The sequence below is a fragment of the Trichosurus vulpecula genome, chromosome 8 (genome assembly GCF_011100635.1).
Source record: "Trichosurus vulpecula isolate mTriVul1 chromosome 8, mTriVul1.pri, whole genome shotgun sequence".
NCBI classification, from domain to species: domain Eukaryota; kingdom Metazoa; phylum Chordata; class Mammalia; order Diprotodontia; family Phalangeridae; genus Trichosurus; species Trichosurus vulpecula.
Genome location: NC_050580.1, coordinates 202,037,199 through 202,049,366, shown reverse-complemented (window position 1 = coordinate 202,049,366; position 12,168 = coordinate 202,037,199). Strand labels below are relative to the sequence as shown.

At 34.7% G+C, this 12,168-nt stretch overlaps 1 protein-coding gene across 1 annotated transcript in view; it reads left to right on the top strand.

Annotated features, from left to right (window-relative positions):
- NPAS3 (neuronal PAS domain protein 3) overlaps positions 1-12,168 on the top strand; it is a 1,100,928-nt gene that overhangs the window by 138,075 nt on the left and 950,685 nt on the right. The gene's annotated exons all lie outside the window — the stretch shown is intronic.

The following is a 12,168-nucleotide window of genomic DNA, read 5'->3' as shown; positions in this document are numbered from 1 at the left end:
TTCTAAAACCAAGATAGAAAAAATGTTAATTCTTTTGAAATTATGCTAAAAGTTTTTTTTAAATGACTTTAATAAAGCTCTTAGGTAAGCTGCTGTATATTGCAATAAACAAGTACTTATATGCAAGAAAATCTAGGCAAAATACAGTGCACAGGTGCTTCGCATCTTAGGGATTTGAAAGGTGTGTTATGTATAAATTAGCTGTCACTTTTTTTCAATCCTGTAATGGAATGATGAGTTGTAATTTGCATAATCCTTTAAGAAGTCAAATTATACTGTCATGTAGCAGACTTAACATGCTAGCTAAGATTTCATAGCTTTGCAGCTAATTAGTATGTACCTTATAGGACAGTTAAATTGAAGATGAGTCCTCTTGCTTTGCAGTCTTTTGCCTTTGTCCGTTATTTAAGAGAAACTGCATTGTTAGTAACAGGCTGTTATGAGTATGGTAGAAGAAAGTACCCTGGATAGCAGGAATAAAAGGCATTTTAATATGATATAGTTTGACTTTTATTGCCTTTGCTGTGGGAAAAGTTTTTTTTTTCTTTTAGCATAATCCAGATTAGATTCTTGAGATCAATAGCCATCTCTAGTTTGTCCTTTCATCCTTTCCCACAGTACTTAAGACTATGTCTTGGACATAGTAAATGTTTGATAAATCTTTGTGAAATTGACTAGGATTCAAGATGAGATCGAAATTTATATTTTCCAGAATCATTAAGAAATACTTAAAGCCAAGTGTGAACAGTTATGGTATTGACAGCTTGAAATAGCAATGTAAACAAAATGATCATTATAATTATCACTTGCTAATTCTTATGTTTTTATATATCAGTATTTAAATCTTCATATTCATATTAATTTGTCTGGTGCCTAAGTTTGTCTTTAAAAAGACTGATTTTTCTTGAAGAATATTTCTTTATTGATAGTTGATGTGAAGAGTTGATTTGACCAAATAGTATAATCTGTCAAGTTCTCATTTCTTTTCACTATCTCCCCTCAATTACCATGTGGTTTACAGATTTTTGTTTCTGTTTTTATTGTTGTTGTGTCCTTTTAAGTAACTGAGAAACCACTGTTTCTTTGAGGGCTTTTTCTATCTCAAAAGGGCATGAAATGCACTTTGAGTTATGTTGCACATAAGGAAAAAATTAGAGTTGTTTTGCTTAGGTTTGAGAATTTCATTGTGATTTTAAAAACTCATGTATTATGAGTTTTATTTCTTGATATTCTCATGTCTAATGTGCATTATTTTCTTCATTTGTAACTAAATACATTGTAAACTTCCTCCATTATATGTCTGATATATATATATATGTATATGTACATGTGTGTATATAAATGTGCATGCATGCATGTGTATATGTGTATATATGTATGTTTGTGCCTGTATATATATATATATATCTGCATGCATGTATATACACATATGCACATACACACAAACGTATGTATATGTATAAAATCTCTTCATTGTCTCAGTTGCTTTTCATTCATTCTTTAGTGTCATGCATTTTCAATGCATGTTCTTGGAGTAGTTGTTCATGTCAGAGTACAGGTCTTTTGCAGGGGCTATTCAACAAGATAGTCTGTGTGTCTTTTCCCTTGAGCAGAGGTGATCTATTGTAGACCATTTTAGTCATTATGAATTGTGTTCATTTGCAAACTAGCTTCCTGGCTTTGATATTTCTTCAGGATTGGAGGTTGAGGTTTGGGCATTAGGTGTCAGTAGCTCAGGCAGGATTGCCAGGACCTTGCTACAACTGGGAATGGCTTCACTTTTAACCCTGGGGATCATCTCTAGGGATTACTTTTCAGGAACGGTATCCTTCGTAGTCAACATAGACACAGTAAGGTAGCACAGCTGTGACTGCCAGGAATGAGAGTCTTTGGGGGGATATTCATAACAAGGAAATATTGGCAAATAAATGATGAAGAAGGGGAGAAAATCCCCAAGATGTTAAATCAGAGCACTGTCACTGAGATGATTAATAGTGTTGAGTATTTTTGTGATTCTGCTTATCTGAATTGTCTTGAAACTTATAGTGTACATTTAATGATTCCTATAAAAAGCATGTGGTTAATTGAGCATATGAAAGAAAAGAGCTGTTGGATCAAGATGTGTGTGTGTGTGTGTGTGTGTGTGTGTGTGTAAAGTTGAGCCATTTACCTGGCTTAGACATCTTCTTATGAAAAATTTGATATTGATACATACTATATCTAGAGGTGGTTATTATAATAACAATTATTATTGTTATTATTGTTGTTCTTAGGCCTTTTATATTGCTCCTTTTATAATAGGACTAAAAGTATTTTATAAAATAGATAGTTATCTTTATAGAACCCTTGGAAATAGGATGTTACAAATAAGAGTGAAAGAGTAATAAACTCCCAGATCCCAATCTCCAAAACCATAAATCAGCTCAACAAAATCCCAACAGCCATAGGCCAGAATACCACCAAAGAGAACACCCATGGTTATCACTTAAAGTTCTCACCTACTTTCTCCCAAGCATTATTTTGAAAATAGAGAGGGACCTATGGTGGCCCCTCCTTTGTGTCAAGCAAGTCATTGGTGTTATGGTCCTATAGATGGTTCACATTTTACCATCAAATACTTTATACTCTTCTTGTAACAAAAGGTAGATTCTATTCCAGTCATATCTTTTTTATAAAGATTTCAGTATTCATATAATTATAAATTCTTAAAATTATTGTGCTAATTTCATTTCAGTGGCAGTGAAATTTTACAACTAACAAAATAAACCATCATCATTTTATTTCTTCAGAATATTGTAAATGCTTACATTAGATACCATTCAAAACCATTAAAAAACCCAAAACCTCCATTTGTGATCACGGACTTTCTCATATGGGGCAGAATTGTTATGCTTACAAAACACTATAAATTTATTTTGAACTAAAATATCATTCAGTAATTGAGCTAAGATTACTATCTATCTACTAGCAACTCCATCTACTCATCCCTATTTTTCCCTAATGTTTATGTCAGGACTTTAGTTGCATGATTTCATACAGAGATTTTTGGTTGGTCAAAAAAAAGAACAGAGGGATCATCAGCTTTTCATTATGTACTAACAAAACAGATTTTTAAAATATACTCTAATACTCCATTTGTATTTGCACAAATTAATGAACCACTGTTAAGTGTCGATTCTGGGGGCAGGGGAACAATGGCAAACTGGAGCCTTGGAAATTAGGAGAAGACATTGTCACTGTTTTTAAATATCCTAAAATGTAGGTATATGGAAAATAAGCTGTCAGTATCTATTAAGTGTTGTAAAAATTCCAGACAAGGTATTAAGCATTGGAGACACAAAGAAAGGGCAAAAAGCAGTCCCTACTCTCAAGAAACTCACAGTCAAATGCACAAACATATGCAATATTCAGTCTAAACTAATATAGGTGAATATACATGCTTCCTAACAGCGAGATTAAGTTCTTAATTTCTTGAATAACGAGTAGCCCTTTTCAACTAAGTGAGAGAAGCTTTTATGGTCAGGGCATTTTGAGGAGAAGTAGCTTGGCATAATGGTAGGAGGGCTGGGCTATGGGTCAATAGAATTACATTCTTGTCCTAGCTTTGCCACTCAGTGTCTGGGTAGTGTTGAGCAAGTCACAAATTTCTCTCAACCTCAGTCACTTCATATAATGAGGGGAGTAGATTAAATGATCTCTAATATTATCTTCCAAACCCCCAAAATTCTATGAATTGTAATTTAAAGACAGATAAATATTGAAACTTAATGGTCAGAGGAAAAAGATTCCGCAAAGCATGTGGAAAGGAAGATATACAACAGGTGAAAAGATTCGTCTTAAGTATTGAGCAGTGAGAGTTTTAATAATGGAGTAATGGAAGTAAGTGCTTGATAAAAGCTTGTTGACTGACTAGGTAAAAAGTTGTGAAAAGTTCTTAAAGCCAATGGCCAAAATTTAGACTGGATTCAGAATTCTGATTGGAAACACACACAATTGGAATTGGATTGGAAACAATTCTGATTGCACACACACATATACATATACATATATACCTTCAAATGCGTATATGTGACGAAATTTTTATATATGCCTATAACTGTGATATACATACACATGTATGTGTATATCCACATATGTGTATGTATATATGTATTTTTGTATATACACACCTATAGGCAGTCTAACTTTAGACAAAATTATGAAATTTTTCTTTGCCTCCCCCCATTAAATCCCCTTTTATCACTTAATTCCTTTAAGCCCCTCACCTCTTCCTCAGACTAAAAGCATCTAGGCAGTATAGTAGATAGAGCACTGGACCTCAGATCAGGAAGACCTGAGTTCAAATCCAGTTTCAGACACTAACTAGCTGCGTGATCCTGGATAACTCATGGAACATTTCTTTGCCTTTTCTTCCTAATCTATAAATTAGAAATAATAATAGCATTTACTTCCCATGGTTCTTGTAAGGATAAAATGAGATATTTGTAAAGTGCTTTTCAATACTCAAAGTTCTGTATAAATGTTAGTCATCACCATTAACAGCAGCAGCAACCTGTGTCCCACTGAACCCCACTAACTAGTTCTTGCACTTTGTAAACCCACGCACACATAAGTTGTTAACTGACAATGGTTTATGATATTACCCTTCCCGAGGTTGTATGAATTTTAAAAGGGTCTGACAGGAGGAAGTGGACCCAAACCAAAGGAATGATTCTAAAGTGGTAGAACTTAAACACTCCGGACAAAGTGGGGAAAATAGTTTTGAGCAACAAACAGTTTTTAGGTACCACTAAAGTCATGGTAGATGTTTAGCATTTTTGAATGCCTAATAAGTAGTAACTATTCTTGACCTAGAGAAAGAATTTAATTATGGGAGCATAAAGGAAAAATATATAAAAATTTATAAGTGAAGCATCAACAAGATTTGATTGGGTGATGAAACAAAGAAAAGTCTGAGCTGAAGGAAGAAGAGGATTTTAAAGAGGATAATAATGGCAGAATAAGGTGAACCAGAAAAGGGACCAGGGCCAGTGGATAATGAAAAATTGAAGCCAGGTAATAGGCTAAGGAGACAGACGGTAGTGTTGAATATAAAAGAGAGGTCAAGGAGGATGCATTTCCAACATTGAATTCATTCGAGGGTTACTTTAGCCTGATCTGATTGATTGATGGTTATGCTATAGGCTGCTTATCCAAATTGGAGTAATTTATGCCTGTTGTGTTTTAGATCAGTAAATAGCCAAGTATCGAGAGGGAGAGGAAGAAATACATAATGAACTTGAGAAAGAACTCTAAATGAATCTGTATGTTAAATAGATAACTAAACTTTGCAGCAAGAAATGCTTCAAGCATTTCAATGGCTAATTTAATTCTTGTTTTCTAGCAATGTCTTTGAGACTTTCAGAGTGATTTTTACTAGGTTATCTCTGTGTATTCTATTGTCACAGAAGATATTTTGACCAGAAATTACCTGGGCTGGGGTGAGGGGCATTTTTGTACTCAGGTGCGATGGGTGGCTCCAAAGCTAATAGTTTAAGTGTATGATCATTTTAAGTGACTGGCATGAATGGGCATGGTGTTATTCCTTATTCTTTTTTAGTTATAAACTTTGCTTTTCATTTTCCTTCAGTTAGAATTCACATATTTTATACTATGAAATCAATTTCTTATTTTAATTTTTTTTATTTCAAACTTTCATTCAATTGAAGAATTTTGTTTATCCTTGGTTAATATGCAACTGGAGATTGATACCACTCAATAAGTGATATTCTAGGCTATAAGAGTCTTCTGTCCTCCATCTCTTCCCACAGTCACTGAAATTCTACATATTTATATATCTGCATACACACACACATGCACACACACATATATCAGGAAAAATGAGCAGGCATAGGCAGTATAGTTCAGTGAGAAAGCAGATTAACTGGTTTCATATATTTTCATTTTAAAATAAAGTAAATATTCAGATGTTTTAAAGAATAAATTGTTAGCAAATCATCTGCAGTACAGCACTGTATGAGAACTTTGGGGAATTGGGCAGCATAAAAAAGTGAAGGTCAAGGTAAATACAACAGAGCCACAGTAAACCTTTTGCAGTCAAATAGCAAAAGATTTTGTTAAATGACAGAATTCAAAATTGCTAAGAGGTGATTTCAGAAAGACAATTGCAAATGTTATTTGTCATTATTAACTTGTCTTACATAAAGATGATATGTAACATAATATGATGTAATATGTAAGCCAGAAATTAAATCAACGTTGTTCCATTTGGGGAATGACTTCTTAATCTCTGAGTTGAATTTCTAATATATTCTTCTAGTGAAGTGCTGGACTTTAATAAATTGTGAGTGAGTCTCTCAGTATTTGAATACCAAGGGCATTTTTATTTGGGAGATTCCAATTTTCATTTTAGAATCAGCATTAGTAGTATTATTCAAAGGAAACAATAAACAAATTTCAATTCTAATATGACTTAGGGTTTACCCCATTATTGCTATTTCATTCAACTGGCACCTGTAAAATGGGAATAATAAATTCCTCCTTAAAGAGATTACCTAATGACAATGGAGACAGATGATGAAGCCGGTCCAGTTATGTAAAAGAAAGGAAATCTAGTCATCAGAGATATAGTTATTATTTTTATTTTTATTACTACTCCTAATTTCAATTTAATTAAAAATGAGAGAGAAAAAATTTATTTTAATTTTATTAGTTTAGAATCTCACTTAAGACATGTATTTGAAGACGTAAAAATTGATTTGTATTCAGGGACTCTCCCATGAGAAATTGTATTTTTATACCTTGAAAAAGGAAACTTGAGATGAGGATTTGCTTCAAATTTAGGACAAGGTTAAATATAACTTGATTTATGACAAGCGCTTGGAAATAGTGTGAAAGTGTTATTTGTATGCAAAGTCTTCTAGCCTGGATTGTTGATAAAAAGGCTGCACATGTAATGCTCATCCAACACAAAAATATATCAGACCTTCCCCTTTATGATGAGAAAATAGATTATTTTCCCATAGTACAGCTACCAAATAAAATAACTTGGTTAACACCAAGGAGAAGATGGTTATTTCATTCTTTATTCTTCCTCTCCCTGCACTGTGTAACATTAATTAGGTAAACTTGTGTTTTTGTTTGTTTGTTTTTGCCATTATGGCTATGGGAGTATTGGTTCGCACTGTGTTTTCAGTAAATTATATTGGGTCAGTGGAACCCTCAGTTTGGTGAATGAGTCATAACGTTAGCATGTAGTAAGTTCTCTAAATATTGTTTTCAATTTAATGAGATGATATCTCAACTGTCTTCTATCAGTGGGCATTCAGAAAATGTTGGTTAAATGACCCATATTATGTACTGATATTAAAGCTTAACTTCTGTAAATTTAAGCTTCTCAAGTACAGGGGCTATTTCTTCTATCTTTATATAGTAAGAAATGAATATTTATCCTCTGAATATAGGTAGTACTCTTGTTATTCCAACTTATATCACCAAAGACATATAAGTCCTTACAGCTCATATGGAAAACAGAAGTTGTATAAGAATGACTTTAACAATGAAGCACATTTGACTGAATTGGGTAAAACAGCTGCCAACAATTAAAGTTGGCTTTGGTCTCTAAAACATGATAGATCTTTATAATGAAAAATGCAAATCCTATATTTATTACAATAAGGGAAGTTAGAGATCATCTAGTACATGTATGTTTAATGCCAAGGAAGCTAACAGGTTACTCATTTTGCTCAAAGTCATATACCATCAGTGGCAGAGCCAAGATTTGAGTCAAGTCTCCTGAGGGCCCTTTCCCTCTTCTTTTTATTTTTTGGAGGCAATCAGGGTTAAAGGACTTGCCCACAGTCACACAGCTAATTAGTGTCTGATTTGAACTCAGGTCTTCCTAACTCCAGGGCTCATATTTATCTAGGTGCCCCTCCTATTATTTTTAAAGAGAATTTGCCCTTAAATTCACAAACATCATCAAACACAAATATTTCCATCTACAAAGAAGAACAGAAAAAGAGGACTGAATATGAAACTATGAATCTCTACTACATGTAACTTTTAAAAATTTTAATTCAACATGGCAATGCTCAGTATTGAGGGCTTAGAAATGCCATTGAAAGAAACAAGACTGAAACTTTTTAGAATTTCATTCTGTGGTCAGTGTGCAAAAGGAATCCTGTCCTGGACTCCTCTCTCTGGAATAGCGGAGAAGTTTATGATTCACAGTATCCCTTTGAAAATTCTTTTAAACTAGAGACTTGAGAGTTACAGGGGGTAGCCATCCTACCAGTCCTCTTACTTGAAAGTTATTTGCAATGGAATACTATTGTGCTATAAGAAATGATGAACAAGATGCTTTCAGAAAAACTTCAAAAGATTTACATGAACTGATGCAAAGTGAAATGAGCATAACCAGGAGGACTAGCAGAAATATTGTGTGATGAATAACTGTGAATGATTTAGATATTCTTAGCAATATAGTGATCTAAGACCAAAAAAGGTTAACATTAAACTTCCCCCCCCCCCCCACTGTAGTCACTTAACTTACAACCTATTTGACTTTGGTCAAGTCACTTGGCCTCTCTGGGCCTGTGTTCTAATTTGTAAAATCAGGAAATTAGACTAAAGATTTATGGTCCCTTCTTGCTTTAAGTACACACACACACACACACACACACACACACATGAACGCGCACACACACACACACACACACACACACACACACACACTGATTAAGATAGACCTGTGTGTGTCAACACCTTCCAGAAGTTCTCAGGAAACAGAATACTCCAGTTCTTTCCTTTTTCACTCTAGCTTTCTAAAAGCTGCCATAGTATCCCCCATCAGGGTTGCTCCAAGTGAATCAAAGCCAGCTGTATGCTTGCCTTCAAGTCTTGAGGATGCCTATAGAATATCTAATTATCAGATTTTCTCTCTCCCTCCACCAAACCTACTCACAGAACTGAACTGGGAGTGGAAAAATCAAGTTAGCTTGGTACGGGCAGACACAAAGCCCTCCTGTTTGCTGAAGGCACCATCTAGGTCTCTAGACTAAAAGCACATTTTACAGTAATTACAGTAAGATCTTTGCTTGCTTCCAGAGGAAGCAGTAAGCTTTTATAGTCCCAGCATCATTGCTTGATTAGTTGCAAGGCAAAGATCTAGGGAAAATAGGAAGAAGCCTTTCTGATCTGATTCATATCACTGGTTATGTGGGGTGGGGGGCGGGGAGGATGACAACTTCTCCACGTGGCCCAAGATTTGCCTTAATATCAGTGATAACTGTACTACTGACATCATCAAGTAAAGTCAGCGATTCAGAGAAACATCCATGGGGGTAGGAGGAAGGGGAAGAAGCACATCCCTGAGCTGTTGTAAAATTCATGATCAGTAAATTCATCTGATAGCAAGATTGTTTACCCATGCCTTGCTGAAGGCTTCTTGCTCTCGGCCAGTGACAATTTATGTCAGGCTACTAGTAATAAAGAATGTTGATTGCGTGTGTGTGTGTGTGTGTGTGTGTGTGTGTGTGTGTGTATCATTGTATTTGTGAAGTACCTCAAGGAAGAGAGGGCTGAGAAAAATATAAACTGTTGAATTTTAAGTAAAAGATGAGGGATTGATTAAAAGTTAGCCTTATTAATACAATACTATAGGTAATTTTACAATCTTTTTAATTAATCTATTAATAAAGAAATTAGAGCATCGTATAGCAGATACTTGTTTGTTCATAACTGAACTTCTATGATATTCTAACTTCTAACATCCTTTCAGCAATGCCTTTTACAAGTCTTTGTTTAAACTTTTTTCTGTAGGCCTTGAATATTTACATACACACATATCTTATCGCTTAGTCTCAAATGCTGCTTTTCTTCAGCATATCCTATAAAAAACTGCTGGAATAATAATGCCCATGCACAAGTCTAACTATGAAATTTCATTACTTCAGTATCTTTGTATTAACTACATGGTCTCCTAAACCTAACACTTAAGGACCTCTGCAATCTTAGACTCATTTCCCTTTTAACCTATCACCAGGACCTATCCAGAGTAGGCACCCTTCATTATGATCTACTGTTGCATTCCTTCTCTCACCAAGAACAGGTCCATACCATACCTCCATACAGGTCAGTCCATACCTTTAGAGACCCTTCAGTCTATACCTTCCATACTTTTTCCTCTCTACCCTTCTTACTAACCCCCATTCCCAGGGAAATTAATCTATTCACTTTTGGAACTTTGCCCTGGGATGGAGCTGTTCTGATTAACCGGCAAGTGAGTATAAGCCCACCTTAACTCATTAATATAACTGACTTTACATCTTGTCCAAAAGTCTGCCAGGGCACCAAAGTTTACCCAGGGTTGACCTCTTGCTAGCTCTCTAGCTACCATACCTCCCACTTTTGCGTCTCTTCCTTTTATTCAAGAATTTTATCTCTAAGCATTCAGATAGGCAATTTTCCATGTCATAAAAATGTCCTTTGACATTTCTGCCTGTGGAGATCCTCTACTTTCAAAGATAGTTCAGGCAACACCTCCACCACAACATCTTCAATTACATCTTCTTTGGTATCTTTAATTGAAAGTAATTTCTCTCACTTCAAATTTATAGTAGCACTTTGTCAAGACATCTCTTTTGGACTTATACCATTTGCCCTTACATCATATTTATGTAGTTTATCTTATCCTCTTATTAGACTGTAAACTCCTTGAAGGCGGGGACTATTGTCTTTTGTTTTATTTTAAATGTCTAAATATAGACATTAAATGTGTTTTATCTTAAATGCCTTAATATAGTACCTTGCACATAGTAGATAGTGAATAACTATTTTTTAATCGAATTCAATTGCCATCCATGAACCTTTTTTAATCCCTTTAACCAATGTATTTTATTAATCTATGGATTTTGCACAAGAAGAATAAATTTGTTCCCCTACACAGCCATTATCCTCCACTAAAGTTCTATTCTAATTCCTCATTATGGTATAGAGATGATCCTGACTTCTCAAAGGTTGTCCTAACAAAACACAACCCTTGGCAGGTCCTGCCAACCTAGAGAAACTTAGAATATAGATCCAGCAATAGGCTGTATATCTGTCATCTGAGGACCAACCTAGTTAAATTCAATGGGACATGGATGCTGCATCTTTCCCCCATGTGCCATGTCTAAAATGGAAGTCATGATCATTCTACAAAAACTGTCCCCCTATTCCAAATTCTCTCTTTCTATTAATGTACCATTATTTCATTAGTCATTCAAGCTTAAAATATGTGTTAGCTTCTTTAGTTCTTCCCCCTGCTTCATACTCCATATTTAATCAATCTATAAGTTATGTCTGTTCAAAGGGTTGTAGGATCATACATTCAGAGTTGGAACTTCAATAGCATCTTCTGGATATGACTTTTCACTTTATTCTCCCTTCCAACACCATATCCTAAATATTTATCCCCTCATGACAGTGTTATTGAAGTATCCTCTTAAGTGATCTCCCCTTTAGAACCATCTGACTTAAAGAACGCAGATTAATTTTCCTAATACACTACTTTCATCCTATCATCTCCTCATCAAAAACCCTCAGTGGGCTACATTTCCCATGGCATGACTTCCTGACTTGGTTGAATATACAAGATTGAACTCAGCCTTGCTTAATACTGCAACCACAATTTAAGGCAAGTTGTTTTTTTTTTAACTTGAGATCCAAATTCCTAATGTCGTGACTTTGATCCCAGTATTTGCTCAGCTTTGAATACTTTTTGGCATCCTTGCCACATTTATCTGAAGGGTAAGGGTATTTACTTGCTTCCTCACCCTCACTTGGCATGACTTCTACATTATTATAATATATTTAGATTCCATTCAGGTATTTGAATATTATGAAACATTGCCACGATTAGTCTTCCATGGATATAGGGCTCATTTCTTTGCTTATATCATATATTTGGTAAATGGCATTAATTGCACCCAGACTAAGTCCAGTGGGATCTCCTCCTTGAAGCCTTTGATGACTACTGTAAACCATGATGATCTTTTCCTCTTCTAAATACTTAACAAATATATTTTTCATATTGCTACCATCACACACACACATATATTTGAATTTTTTGTTTTCATAGTTTCATATATGTTGGCATGTGTATGTATTTAATTTTTGGTTTTCCAT